At 39.8% G+C, this 15,425-nt stretch overlaps 1 long non-coding RNA gene across 19 annotated transcripts in view; it reads left to right on the top strand.

Moving 5' to 3' along the window:
- LOC144280566 (uncharacterized) overlaps positions 1-15,425 on the top strand; it is a 30,466-nt gene that overhangs the window by 1,471 nt on the left and 13,570 nt on the right. The window contains exon 1 of one of the 19 annotated variants that reach the window (XR_013349003.1): positions 6,736-6,774. The exons of 17 other annotated variants lie outside the window; for them this stretch is intronic. This is a non-coding gene — a long non-coding RNA (uncharacterized LOC144280566). Of the gene's footprint in view, positions 1-6,735; positions 6,775-12,907; positions 13,086-15,425 lie in introns of those variants that run through there. One more of the 19 variants, XR_013348986.1, reaches the window with a different exon arrangement.

The raw sequence follows: 15,425 nt of genomic DNA, 5'->3' as shown, positions 1-15,425 counted from the left end.
GAGAGAATACATTCCTGTTAGCCACCAACTTGTAGTAGTTACCACAGGCACAGACACTAGGACAGGGTCTGATACTGTTCTGGGTTCGGATTCTGGGTTCAGAGTGTTAACTGTCATCTTAGACGTAGTTTGTTCTGAACCTCTGTTTGCTCATATATAAGATGAGAGCAAATGCATGAGGTATCTCGTACATAGTGGTTGGTACCCACTCATACTACATGAACGTTGATTTTTGTGGAAAAAAACAACTCTGTGGTTAAAGCTTATATCGATATGTCCACAGACTCTGAGGTTACAGGGACATTCTGTGAGCACGTATGAAGAAAGCACATGTGCTGGCGGGTGTGAGGGTGTGGGCACGGAAGTGGGTGGTGGGCCAGTTAGAAGCGGGGGGGAGGTGATGGAATCAGTGGGGAGAGAGATTGTGTGGGAGGTCAGTGAAGGGATCATAGGATTCCTGTATGATTATAAAGCAGATGGATGAAGGCCCTCAGAATTTAATGGAAAAATTCCCCGGTTTCTTCTTGAAGGGCTTAGCTTTTTATATCCACATCCATATTTTAAACCTCATAACTGAAATCTAAGTACACTCTTCATTTGTAGCTTGTCAGCTGAGGGGAAATTACAGAATGGGTCACAGCAGCGGGAAGATTATGGGTTGCATCTGATAAATGGCTATTTATATGTACTGAGCCGGCTCTGGGGTATTCTCAGGGTATAATTTCATAGCAGAGTTAACATCATCACATAAAATATGACAACAGGTTTTACACTGCCGATCTGAAATGAAATTGCAGCCTTCTATAATGAGCAAGTGAGGCCCAGAGGCAGAATGCATTGAGCTTCACCAAGACCTGTCACCTCCAGTCATAGGCCCTTTGAGTGGAGAGAGGACAAACAGGCAGAGGTGACAGGACATTCCTGGCTTTCTTGTGACACCCGGCAACCCACTTTGGGAGGAATGGTTTCCTTCCTCCACATCACCGGGACCATTCCCCTCATTCCATGGACAGGCTTCCTAAAGTGGACTGGGTGTAAATCATAACCCCATCCCTCCCATTGACTCACAGCATCATTTCAGGGATGACGCACCTTCATTTCTATTGATCTTCAATTGGCAAAGACTCTGAACTCCCCATCACTGCACGCCCTCAGCCCAGTGCTTAATGATTTATGAAAAATCCAAATGCCCCAGAGGTGGTCCACACTTGAAGGTACTACCAAAGTAAATATTTTAAGTGGATCCTTTTTGAAATGAAAATAATCACAGCAGTGTTCATCTCCCTGGTCAGCTGGGATTTTTGCTTCCACTAATTGTGGGAGGGAGGGGCTGTGTGCCTGTTGTCTGGGGAGCACACCTGTACTTTCTAAGCTAATTTTCCTCAGTGAATGAGTTGGTCTCATTTTAAGTGAAAGTAGAGCTTACTCTGTTTCTAGCCTGGAGCCACCTGGGTTTCCTTGTAGTAAACTCCATTGCTTCAGAGAGTTCTGCCCTGGAGTCTGGGCACCTTTGAGAGAAGAAATGTGTATCAGGGTATTACATTCAATAATGAAGTTATTACTCAATTTTTTTGTACTCATGCTCTTATTCTCTTATAGCTGGCCAGCGCCACCTATTTTTTCCCCCTCTGAGTCCTCTCAGACATGCAGAACCTTTATCATATTTACAGAATACATTTGAATATAAATTCCCATTCCCACCATTTCCACCCCAAATAAAAGGCCAGCTGGAACTGTATGCAGGGAGGGTTAAGCAACCACAGGATTAGCTGAAACTCTGCCTCTATTGCTCTGGGCAAGATGGTGCTTGGACCCCAGCTGTTCCCCGTCACAGCATCTGCTCCATGGTTTCAAGTTACTTGTCAGCACCAACCATGAGTGAAAGAAATTCTTAAATTTTCCAATCAAACACCATTTCTCTAAGTCCTAAGGCCTACTTCAGACTCCTATTAATATCATGAGTTACACCCTCCTTTCCCCTAGTCCATAGTAGACCTGCAGACACAGAAAGTCCTAGAATAGATGAAATTGATTAGAATTCTGGGATGAAAACCAGTCTCCTAGAAATCTCAAAAGTGACATTTTCACATTATGCACATAATTCCCTTTCAAAAGATCAAATTGTCTTTTTATTGTTAGAGATTATGGTGTACAGTAGAAATTCCATAAAAGTTTTCTTTAGTTTTAAAAATCATAGAGTAGAATTCACATTTTGGTGCAGAGTGTGTAAATTTTTACACATGCATAGATTCTTTTTTTTTTTTTTTTAAGATTTTATTTATTCATGAGAGACACAGAGAGGCAGAGGGAGAAGCAGGCTACCATAGGAGCCCTATGTGGGACTCGATCCCTGGACAGAGGATCACGCCCTGAGCCAAAGATAGACATTCGACCGCCAAGCCACCCTGGCGTCCCTACACATGCATAGATTCTTATAACCAGCTTTATAGCCAGGGCATAGAACAAGTGGACTATCCCAAAGAGTTCTCTCCTGCTACCTCTTTTAGCTAGACTCCTCTTCCCACTCATAATCCCTGGAAATCACTGATCCATCCTCTGTTCCAACACTGTCTTTTCCAGAATGTCCTATAAATTGAATCTTAACGTATGTTACCTTTTGATACTGAGATCTTTTACTTAGCATAATTCATTTGAGTTCACCTCTGTTACTGTGTATATTCATAGTTCATTTTTATTGCTGAGTAGTACTCTATTGTATGCATAGACTATTGTTTGTTTATCCAGTCACCCACTGAACCTTTTGGTTGTTTCTAGTTTTTTTGGTGATTATGAATAATGCTGCTATAAACATTTGTGTAGTGTTTTTGTGTGAACCTAAGTTTTCATTGCTCTAGGATAAATGCCTGGAAGTGAGATTACTCGGTTATATGATAAATACGTATTTAACTTGATAAGAAACTCCCAAACAATTTTCCAGAGTGGCTGTACCATCTTACATTACCACCAGCAATGTAGGAGAGTTCCTGTTGATTTGCATCCTCACTGACACTTAGAATTGTCATTTAATCAGCATATCACTAATAAATTATATTGAAGCATCTTTTCATCCATGTTATTAATCTTATTAGTCTGAAGCATCTTACTTGCTATCCATATATCTTCTTTGGTGAAGTGTATGTCAAGTTTTTGTCCATTTTTAAATATGGTCTTTGTTTCTGGTCATTGAATCTTGAGTTCTTTATATATTCTGGATACAAATCCTTTGTCTTATAGGCGATCACAAATATTTTCTTCCAGCTCATGACCTATCTTTTCATAGGATCTTAACAATGTCCTTTGTAAAGTAAAGGCTTCTTTATTATGATAAAGTCAGCTTTAACCATGTTTTCTGTGTGGATGATCCTTCTTTCTTGTTTCTAAGAACTCTAATTCAAAGTCAAAGTTTTTTCCAGTTTTTTTTCCCATGAGTTCAAGTTACTTTTATATTTAGTTCTAATTTAATTGCTTTGTTTAAAAATAATTTTTAAAAAGATTTTATTCATTTATTCATGAGAGACACAGAGAGAGAGCGAGCAAGAGAGGCAGGGACACAGGCAGAAGGAGAAGCAGTTTCCATGCAAGGAGCCCAATGTGGGACTCGATCCCGGGACTCCAGGATCATGCCCTAGGCTGAAGGCGGACACCAAACCGCTGAGCCACCCAGGGATCCCCTAAAAATAATTTTATACTCAGTTCTGTGATCCATTTTGAGTTAAACTTCGTCTATGTCATAACGTAGAGTTCTTTTCCACTCTGTTGAGTCTTTCCAATGAATTTTTCAATTCTAAAACTTCCATTTGCTCCTTTTGATAGCTTTTGTTGCATCTATCTTTCCAGTTACATAAAAAATACATACCTTCTGGAAGCATAATTTATAATAACTATTTTAGGGTCTTTGTCTAGAAATTCCAATATTTAAGTCTTCTCAGTGTTAGCTGTGATGACTGCCTTTCCCTTTAGGTCTCCTTAGTCTTCTGTATGTGAAATTATTTGGGGTTGAATCTTGGATATTTTGAATATTATGTCATGAAACAGAGTCCTTTTTAAATCTAGAAAGTTTAGACTTTTATTTCTTCCTTTTTTTTTTTCCCAGTGAGGCAGGCAACCTGGTTAGATTCAGACTGTACAACCTGCTGTAATTTCTATGGTCTGTGAGTCCAATGTCCATTTAGATTTGAAAGCATCTAAGTGCTCTTCTTTCCGCTCTGCCTGTATACCACCCAGCTGCCAGTCTGAAACCTGGGCTGTGGTCTACCCTATGGTTCAGTATTCAAAGTCTCCACTGTGTTGATTCTAGGTCATTTTATACATGCTCAGCTCAAGTGTGAGCCAGGAATTTCACATTGCGATATTAAAGGAGCAATTTCTCTAGTTCCTGGCTCATGACTCCCCACCCCACACTGTAGACTCTCTTTCCCAGGGTTTCCCCTTCCTAGTGTTGTGGTTGGAAAGCTGGGGTTTTAGCTTGCCCATGGGGTCAGCTGTGGTGGTAAGAAGGAGCTCTGCCTCTTAGCTAGGACTTGGCTGGTGTGGGGTGGGTAGGGTCAACAGGGCTCTGTCCCTTAGTTACCATTTTAGCTACCAGGGGAAATGTGTGTGAAAGGGTAACCAGTATTTGCTGGTGTTTTCCTGGAGAAGGGCTGGCAAGGTCAAAAAGGTTTGGTTCCATCAGGTCCTCCTTTTTCATACGCTCTGGCTTTCCCTGGGGTTTTTTTCTCTGCATCCACTGGCAGTTCCAGGCTTTAGGCTGTTTTCATATCTGGGTCAGGATATAGAAGAAGCTAAAAGGAGACCCCTCCACAAAAACCCTAAAAATCCTCAGACCTCACTACCAGGTCATCATCATGAGTGCAGTGATTCTAACCCACTGTGCCTTTCTGATCCACCTGTCAGAGCCTTCTGATAGTTATGTGTGATTCGTTTAGGGTCTTTAGCTGTAGTTAATAGGAGAGATGAGGTTGAGTGTACTTCCTTGATCTTGCTTCAAGCCAAAAAAGTGAATATAAATTTTTCTGAATGAATGGGGCGGGGGGAGAAAAAAATTGTATCTCATTTTAGGAACTGCCTCATTTCTATTTCCAGATTTATGTATACCTAAAAATGTTGGCCTTTCTTGCCTCTTTAGGAAGAAAAAAATTTCTTTATAATTTAGGCTCCAAAGAGATTAATTTCGGTTTTTATTTAAATAACTAATATGACACTGCCAGCATTGCCACCACACTTATCGTTGGCTGATGTGGACTGCAATGATGGGTACATGCATGGCGTTTTAGCTTGGCCTCAAACATTCCATGGCTGTGTACCTTCAGAGAAGTTCTGTAGTTACTCAGGGCTCCAACCATAAAAACAGCAACTAGGACTACAGGGGTTTCTGAGTTCTCCTCCAGCCTTCGCTTTCCATTGCCCCAACACTTGGTAAGCCTCGTGTTACCACATCCTCCTTCCTCCAGTCTGGGACACACTCTGCTCATTTCCTCCTATATATTAGTCACCCCAAGAGCTTCAAGGTTTGTCCTCTGCTCCAGCTCTCTGCATCTACCATCATGTGTCCAACATACAGTCCTTGATTCTCTCTTTTTTGAACCACAAGCTCTGACCCTTCTTCTGGGAGGAATCTTGGTTTAATTTTCCTCACAGACTTAGTAATGACAAAAGGGGGTTTGGCCTAAGCAATCTTGGGCAATGACACCCACAACTCATGGATTAAGACTGCCGTGAGGTTGACTGTCAAAGACCATGTTCTTGAAGCTTGCAGAACTGTGCAGAACACTTTAGTTGATTTCTCCTGACACACTTGTCAGAGAATAGTCTAGAGTCAATAGAGCCATCCATCAATAGGTTCCCTGGGGTTGCCAAGCCGTTCCTTGGCCAAATATCATTCTTCTTATTAGCCGCCTGCCCAGTGGTCCTCAACTGTAGATTTTGACACACTGGTGTTATGGTTTTCCTGGCAGGTTACCTATTACTAACTATATTTCTAAAACTCGTGTTTATGAAAGATTTCCTTTTTTACAGTAGTTTTCCCTTATTTGTGGTTTTGCCTTCCATGGTTTGTTACCCATGGCCAGAGGTGGTATAGATGATCTTCCTTCTGATATATTGTCAGAAGGTCAATAGTAGCCTATGTTGCCTGGGTGGCTCAGTCAGTTAAGCGTCTGCCTTCAGTTGGGGTCATGATCCTAGGGTCCTGGAATCTAGCCCTGTATCGGCAGGGAGCCTGCTTCTCCCTTTCTCTCTCCCTTACTTTCTGCCCCTGCTTGTGTTCTCTCTGTCAAATAAATAAATAAAATATTTTTAAAAATACAGTAGCCTAATGTTATGTCCCAATGCCTACATCCTTCACCTCACTTCATCTCATCACATCATCCTAAGAAGGATGAGTATAGGGCAAGATATTTTGAGAGAAATTGAGGAAAACGACATTCATATACCTTTTATTAGTTATTGTTAATCCCTCAGTGTATGTAATTTATACTGTTGATCATACATATGTATGATCATATGATCATATGATTTATACATATGATCATACATATGGATAAGAAAAGACCTAGTACATACGGAGTTTGGTACTCTGCACAGTTTCAAGCAGCCCCTAAGGGTCTTTAACATACCTCACAGATCAGGGAGGACTACTGCATTTTTTAAACTTGTATTTATGATCATGTATGGACCCAGATTGTCTATACTATCCTGAAAAGAGTATTTCACCAAATATTAGCCCCACAGGTTGGAAGTCAGATTTATTTGAAAATATGATGCCTCCATAATCACGTAAGTTTTAGAAATATTGAGCTAAGTAATGTTGATCTTTCTGGTACGACTTGACCTTGTATATAGTTATGTTGTCTTATGACTCTCCAGAGGTGCTAGGTAGTATACAACTGCTTTGAAAATTTATTTGAATGCAATACTTTTTGAAAGATACACTTGAAAGATTTGTGTTCAGGGGAACTCTCTAGCAAATGGTGGTCTCCACTATCCATCCTTCACATTAGCAGGATACAGCAGGGAACCCTAACTCCAGAGTTAAGGTCATTGCTGTTTTTTCACGTAAGCTCTGCCTCTCTGGTCTCCCATCCAGAGAGTCACGTAAAGGGCCTTTTGTCAAAGGCTTTTTGTTGCAGTAGAAAGACCAAGTTCTTAATATAACCTACAGCACAGCTTTGTCTTATACCCCTCTCCCTCTCCACCCCCACACTCTGGCCAAATTTTTTAGTTTTAAAAACTTAAGCCCCCCCAAAAAAATAAAAAATAAAAACTTAAACCCTTCTACTCCAGCTTCTTTGGCCCTATATTTCACTTTGCCTAAAACCACTTTTTACTCCTAAACTTGATTTGTTCAATCCCTAGTTATTCTTTAGATATCAGCTCCAACATTATTTCTAGAAAGGTACCTCTGAATGCCCTGCATGCCCCTCCCTGCCCTTTTACTCCCCCTCCTTAGATCGGGTCCTATTGTTACATGTTTTCATAGAATGATGACCTTTGCCTTCAAAGTACATATATCAACTTTAATTATAGACTCATTTATGTGTTCGTTTAATGACAGTCCTCTCCTCTACCCTTGCACTTGTCTGAAAGCTCCATGAAAACAAGGACCATGTTAATAGTCATCATATATGCAATGTTTGCTAGATGTGAACAAATGGTATCTGTTGGTTCCTGAGTGATTAATTCAAAGTCAATAGAAGAAACTTATAGGCTTTAAAGAAGTCCAATAACTCTGTTCAGGATGGCCACAGCTCTCACGATGAAGTAGACCGGAGCCCTGTATCATGTACTTGCCATTGACGATCTTGTGGGTTTTCTTTTTGATCCAAAGAAATTTATTCTTCTGTCTCCTTCAAACACTTTTGTTATGCCACAGGAGATCTTTCACTTGGCTCTGTTAATATTTAGTGGCAGCAAAGAGCATGGAGCAATTGATCCACGTAGCAGAAGTGGTTGCCCAGGAAACCCTTCCTTCCAGGTCTCTGACATCAGAAAGTACACGATTGAGGGTGCCCAGAAAACCCACTTGGGGGCCTCAGCTAGTAACCTGGGAATTGGCCCAGGAAAAGTCACTTTAGGAGCATTCCCTAGAAGTCATTTTTCATTCTTTGGTCCATTGATCCCTAGCGAATGTCTCAGTTACCTATCACAGACTGACCGGGTACTTCTAGGTGTTAGTGATATGAGCATGGAAAAGACATGGTCCTTCAGAGGCAGGGCAGACTGGTAGAAGAGGGATATGTACATAGACTGAACTGCCTTTCTGGTTCTTCCTGGGTATCCTATTAATGTATTTCAGCTGGCTCTGCAAATCTTCCAGAATTATAATAACTAACCCATAGATAGCACCAGACACATCACAGTCAACTAGATTGTTCACAAGTATTCTGCTTTCCTTCCTGCAGGAATGTGGTAGGCTCACAATTCCTTGTCCAGTTGAAGCAGTCACCTGCTTCAGTCCATGAATTGTGTGACCTATCAGAGAAGAAATTTTAAGACTGGTGCACATCCTATCGTGTCTCTTTCCCTTGCCAAAGCAATTGACAGTTCTGATAGTGGAAGCTCTGTCTACCTAGATCTTGCAATGAGGAGATACAGAACAGACCCTGAGCAACAGAAACCACATGGGGCTTAGTGGGCATTTCTTGGTGTTGGGTAGAGAAAGCCTTCTTCATTATATAGGGCTTAAAGACACTCCATTCCAAAGCTTATGCATGATGTTGCTTCCCTTGTGATACTTGGCCTTTTATGCCTGGAGAACACAACTTTTTTATGTTAAGACAGTAATATTTGGGAGTTTCCAATTACTATACCATAACCTAGTGCATTCGGCCTTCTTTTAAGCATTTTGGGTATAACGGGTTATTTAATTTTTATAAACACACTACTGAGAAAGCAACATTCTCCCTATTTCTAGAAATGTAGAAATCAAGGCCCGAAGAGATTGGGTGACAAATGAGGAATGTGGTAACGCTGGGATTCAAACCTAGGGAGTTTGCCTTAGAGTTTGTGTTCCTGATCATTGTGCATAGTGCCTCTTGATAACCCTGTGGCCTATTTCTTTGCTGCCTCCCTACTCCCTTGGGCCTGACCCAGAGGCTAGGTCTGTACTCCTAAAATTCTAAACTCCAGGCTCTAGTTTGTCTGAGAAGGAGATCACTAACCAGTCCTTGGAGAAAGCCCATGTACAGCAATGCTATTACCATTTAACTACTTTCTCTGCTCCTGTTTGAGCACCTGGACTTTGAACACACCATCTAAGAGATCCTAAATTGGGACATCTGGATTCCAGATTACCATATTGGGGAGATCCTAACAAACCTGTAATTTAATCTGTGATATTAGGGAATGTCTCAGTCACTAATAATTAGAGATAAACACATCAGAGCGTAGGAAAGGAGGCAATATATTAGGGTTTAGAGTCACAGAATTACATTTTTTTAATTTTTTAATTTTTATTTTTTTTTCAGAATTACATTAATGACAATTCCTTTCTCATGAAACACTCTCGTTTTTGATCCATGCATGGCCCCTTTTGTTTCTATGCATGTCATATATATGTACTGACTCATTTTTCTTAAACAGAAGCAAAATGCATGAGCCCTCTATGAATGTGGGAACAAAACTATGGGCAACCGCTTACATCACAACGCTTATGTACTCCTCTTGGGTCCTATCTTTCTGTGCACCCCCCCCGCCCCAACAATGCTGATTCTTGTGTATGTCATTCCCCTGCTTTTTTTTTTTAACATGTAGTTTTGTTTTAGTATTTTTACTCTTGTCTTTAACTATTGTTTATATCAAAGGATATCCTCCTGAATGCAATCTTCTTGGTTTCATTTCCCCACTCACTATTATTTTGCTAAGGCAACAGTGGTGACCGTGAGAATGTAAGTGTACTCGACCAAGGGCCCTCTTCTGTGCTTTTTGTTGTGAACATTGCTGGGCTGCACCAAGACCACGCCTCCCTCTGCTCCCTGGGTCATTGCTTCCAGCTGGTGACGGAGTGTGGTTGAGACACTGAGGCAGCCCCAGTCCTGGGAGACACAGGGCTCCTCTGACAGCTGACGCAAGCTTACGGACACCTGGGTGACCTTACTAAATGGTCTGTAGACCTAGTACAGTCTACACCTCTTCCATCCTGCCCTTTTTTCCTCCTCTGTCCTTTGGGGTCAGACCTGCATCTCAGGCTATGGCTCTCTCAGCCTTCCTCCTATTTTCTCCCACAAGCATCTCCTAAGAAGCACTTTCCATAGTTAATCCTACCTTGGCATCTTTCCTTAGAAGACCTGGTCAAACACAACATTCATGCTGTGGCATGTAACTGAAATGTATTCCTTCTATTGCTATATAGTGTTCAATTATATGAATATACCAAGAGAATGGATAAATACATTATAGTATATTCAAATAATTGCATATCTTGGTTGTTTCCAGATTTCCAGATTCCATTATGATGAATCTGCTATAAACATTCCTTATATGCTCAGTAATTTGTATATGTGTCTAGAAATTTCTGGGTCTTGGGGTAGGTACCTGGCCAACATTTAAACTAATGTCAAACTGCTTTCTAAAGAGTTTATACACATTTATATTCCTGCCTATAAAGTATAGAAGATCCTATGGATTTATAACCTCTCCAATACTTGGTATTGGAATTATTAATTTTTGCTACTTAAGTGAATATAAAATATCCCTGTGGATGTGATTGGCATTTCCCTCAAGCTGAGCAACTTTCTATGTTACTTCCTTTCCTGAAACTTGTCTGTTTAAGTCTTTGCCATTTTGGGAAGCAAAGAGGGGGTGGGGTGTTTTCTGACTGAATTGAGGGAGCTCTTTATGTGCCCCCTGATAATCCATTGCTGGTTACATGTGTTGAAAATATCTCTTCCCAATCCGATTTGTAAGTTCTCACATTCTTTAAGGTCTGTTGATGAGCAGAAATTCTTAACTTCAATAAAACTTTTTAATTTCACAATTAGAATTAGTTTAAAACTTTCTTGCTATCCCAAGATTAGAAATATATTTCCCATATTTTCTCCTAAAAAGAAAAATATTGCTTTTGCCATTTAAGCCCTTGAATTATCAAGAGTTATTTTTGTATATGGTACAAACTTAGAACTAACTTTACTTTTCTCCCCCACCATATGGATATCCTTCCCCCCACCCTCAGGTTAATTTATTACATGGTCTTTTTTTCCCCTTTTGACCTTCCATGCCAGGTCTTTCAAATATCAAAGTTCCATATATTCAAGAGTCTATTTCTGAGATTTCTATTATGTTGGACAAATTGTCTCCACTAGAAACACAATCTTAATATAGCTTCTTACAAACTTGGTATCTGGTGCTCTAAGTCTCTCTTCCTTATTCTTTGAAACATCTTGGCCAATCACGATTCTTTTATTCTTCAAAAAATAAGTCCTATATTCTTTAAAAGTTATTATTTTTAAGATCAGTTTTTCAACCTCTATGAAATATGTTGGCATTTTAATTTGCCTTGAATCTTTTTGCTCTTTTTGTGAGGAAAGATATCTACATTGTTCAGGCTTCCAACCTAGAAGCATGTTCTGTCTCTCCATTTATTGAGGTCTTCCTTATTTCTCATGGAGATACTGCAGATATTTTGTTCAATTTACTGCTGGGTACCCGATTTTGTGTATAGTGTGGCGGTGGTCGTAAATGGTATCTTCTTTTCCACTGCACTTTCTAATTTGATTGTTATTGTCTGTGAATGCAATTGACTTCTGCAAGAGAAAAATGTTCTGGTGAAAATAATGATCATGACAGCAACTAGCATTCAGTATTTTTAGCTTTCATTTGCTAAGCACCTATTCCTTGCTGGCCATGATGCTAAGTACGAATATACATTTTCTCCTTTATTCTCAGCACAGCCCTATGAGTTTGAAAATAACTCTGATTATCAGATTAGAAAACCAAGGTGTAGAGAGATTGGAGCACTTACTTAAAGTCACACATCTAGACAAGTGAGCAAGTAGGGCTCAATCTTAAACTGTTCTGACTCTAAACTTACACTCCTGACACCAATCCAGCAGTCCTTGGTTTTAAGGGAAACAACAATAACAAAACTAACCACTCTATAATTTTTCTGCATTTCCTGCTTTCTCAGTAAGGGCTTCCATACAGGTGGTATCTCTACATTGCTCAAATTGACCATCCACAGAAAGTGTGGAAAACTGGTTCTCTAAGAGTATGGTCACCAGTGTCTTTAATACATGAGCCATTTTTTCCTTTACTAGCAAGAACATCTGTCCCTATTATTATAATCAAAATTCCTTGAGTTGAGGGAGGTTAAGGAAAGGGCTGTGGGATGAATGGATAAAGAAGATGTAATAAATATGTAATAGAATACTACCTAGCCATGAAAAAACACACAAAATCTTCAAAATCTTGCCATTTTCAATGACATGGTTGGAACTAGAGGGTATTATGCTAAGTGAAATGAGTCAATAAGACAAAGACAATTATATGATCTCACTCATATGTGGAATTTAAGAAACAAAACAGAATCATAGGGGAAGAAAGGAAAAAATAAGACAAAATCAGGGAGACAAACCATAGAAGACTCTTAATCATAGGAGACAAACTGAGGGTTGTTGGAGGGGACGGGGGGTTGGGGTATGGGGTAACTGGGTGATGGACATTAAGGAGGGCATGTAACATAATGAGTACTGGGTATTATAGAAGACTGATGAATCACCTCTACCTCTGAAGCTAATACATTATATGTTAATTAAATGAACTTAAATTTGTTTTTAAGTTTTAAAAAATTAACCTTTGAGCCATATAGAAAAAAAAAAAGAGAGGCGGCTGTGGCTACCAGAATCTGATATCTTAGAAAGAGAGAGACACTTGTTCTGCTTTATTTTTATGTGGCTTTCCCAGTCAGGTGTTAACTGTGGTGCACACCATTCTGCCTGGCTTGTGATGAGCAAGGAAATGCTTTCAGCTATGAACCTGATCTGTTCTCCACCCCAAAACCACACGGCAGAGGATGTACAAGATCATCCAAGACTTAAATCTGTACATCATAACAAGCTAGATATGCCTTTCACATTGCCTTGGGAATTAAGGTGGGTAGGTGCCACTGTGCCCACTATATAATGAAGAAGGCGAGACCCAGAGAAAGTGACTTGCCCAGGGTCACCATGCAGTTGAAAAAGAGAAGCTACAGCTTGCCCAATGGAGACCGACTTCTAGCCTGGTGCTCTCTAGCCCTCTTTATAGACCTAAACATCCCCTTTAAGTTCTAGTTCCCAAAACTGCCAGGGAAAGGCATGGCCTTGTCCCTCCATTTTCAGATGCTCTGCTCTAGAAGAGGGTTAATGTTCTACCAAATAGAGAAGCATCAGTGCTTGGCAGAGAGCCCTGACCATCATAGTCCAGATAACCACTGGCTTTAACCTTCTCTTCCTCACTTTAGATTCGCATTCCTGCTAAAGAGGCAGAATTCAGTCTGGCTCTTCTCCAAACAGAGCTCTTTCCAGCTTATTATTCAAGGGGAGAATCCTATAGGGATGCTGTTAGGACCTGTGACCCTGGGGAGAAATCTAGAAGAGCACTTCTTGTCCTTGAGTGATCCTAAGTACTTTGGATAGATTCATACATGTGGAATTCTTAAGGAATAAGACCATTTTTCTCCATCACTGGACCTCCCATACCCTATAGTGAGAAACAGACATTCTTCTGCATAACCATGGCAGTATATAATCAGTTGCCTATGTAGGCTGGAGTCCTAAACCAGGAACTCTAGCATGCTCTTGAGGCAGGATTCGGTAAATATGCATATTTTCTTCCAGTATTTTTCAATGTGTGTATTTTGTTTTACTGCATAATAAAATCACGATGTGGGATCCCTGGGTGGCGCAGCGGTTTAGCACCTGCCTTTGGCCCAGGGTGTGATCCTGGAGACTCGGGATCAAATCCCACGTCGGGCTCCCGGTGCATGGAGCCTGCTTCTCCCTCTGCCTATGTCTCTGCCTTTCTCTCTCTCTCTCTCTCTGTGTGACTATCATAAATAAATAAATAAAAAATAATAATAATAAAATAAAATAAAATAAAATCACGATGTATAAAGTTTTATATCCTTTTGCAATTAACATATTTGGGGTATCTTTGAGTGTCCAAATTTTTTAAGCTTTTTATAATTTTTATTTTTTATTTATTGACATATAGTAGACACACAATGTTACATTAGTTTCAGGTATACAACATAGTGACTTGACAATTTTACACACTATGCTACACTTGCCACGTTACCTACTATCTGTCACATATAACATTATCACAATACCATTGACTATATTCTCTATCCTGCATCTTTCATCCTGGTGATTTATTCATTCTGTGGCTGGAGGCCTGTACCTCCCACTTCCCTTCACCCATTTTGCCCATCTCCCCCACCCCTTTCCCTCTGGCAACTATCAATTTATTGTCTGTACTTATGGGTCTGTTTCTGCTTCTTGTTTGTTTTATTTCTTAGATTCCACATATAAGTAAAAGCATATAGCATTTGCCTTTGTCTGACTTCTTTCACTTAGTGTAATATCCTCTAGGTCATTATGTTTTTGCAAATGGCAAGATCTTTCTTTTTTAGGGCTGAGTATTAGTCCATTACATGTATGTACCTCATTTTCTTTATTCATTCATCTATTGATTGATACTTGGGTTGCTTTCATATCTTGGCTATTGTAAATAATGCTGCCATAAACATTGGAGTGCATATATCTTTTCGACGTAGTGTTTTAGTTTTCTTTGCATAAATACCCAATGGTGAAATCGCTGCATCATATGGTATTTCTAGTCTTCATTTTTTTGAGGAAAATCCATACTGTTTTCCACTGTGGCTGCACCGATTTACATTCCCACCTTCAGTACACAAGGGTTCCCTTTTCTTCACATCTTAGCCAACATTCGTTCTTTCTTTTCTTTCTTTCTTTCTTTCTTTCTTTCTTTCTTTCTTTCTTTCTTTTCTTTTCTTTTCTTTTCTTTTCTTTTCTTTTCTTTTCTTTTCTTTTCTTTTCTTTTCTTTTTTCTTTTCTTTTCTTTTCTTTCTTTTTTTTTTTTTCTAGCCGTTCTGCTAGATGTGATATTTCATTGTGGTTTTGGTTTGCATTTCCCTGATCAGTGATATTGAACATTTTTTCATGTGTCTGTTGGCCATCTGTATTTCTTTGGGAAAATGTCTATTTAGGTCCTCTGCCCATTTTTAATTGGATTTCTTTTTTCAGTGTTGAGTTGTATAAGTTCTTTATACATTTTGAATATTAACCCCTTATTGGATATGTCATTTGAGGATATCTTCTCCCATCCAGTAGGTTGCCTTTTCATTTTATTGGTAGTTTCCTTTGCTGTGTAAAAACTTGGTCTTGTGTGTGTGTGTGTGTGTGTGTGTGTGTGTAATCCCAATAGTA

The sequence above is a fragment of the Canis aureus genome, chromosome 12 (assembly GCF_053574225.1).
Source record: "Canis aureus isolate CA01 chromosome 12, VMU_Caureus_v.1.0, whole genome shotgun sequence".
NCBI lineage: Eukaryota > Metazoa > Chordata > Mammalia > Carnivora > Canidae > Canis > Canis aureus.
Note: the sequence above shows the minus strand (reverse complement) of the source record. Positions and strands in the feature narration are given on the sequence as shown.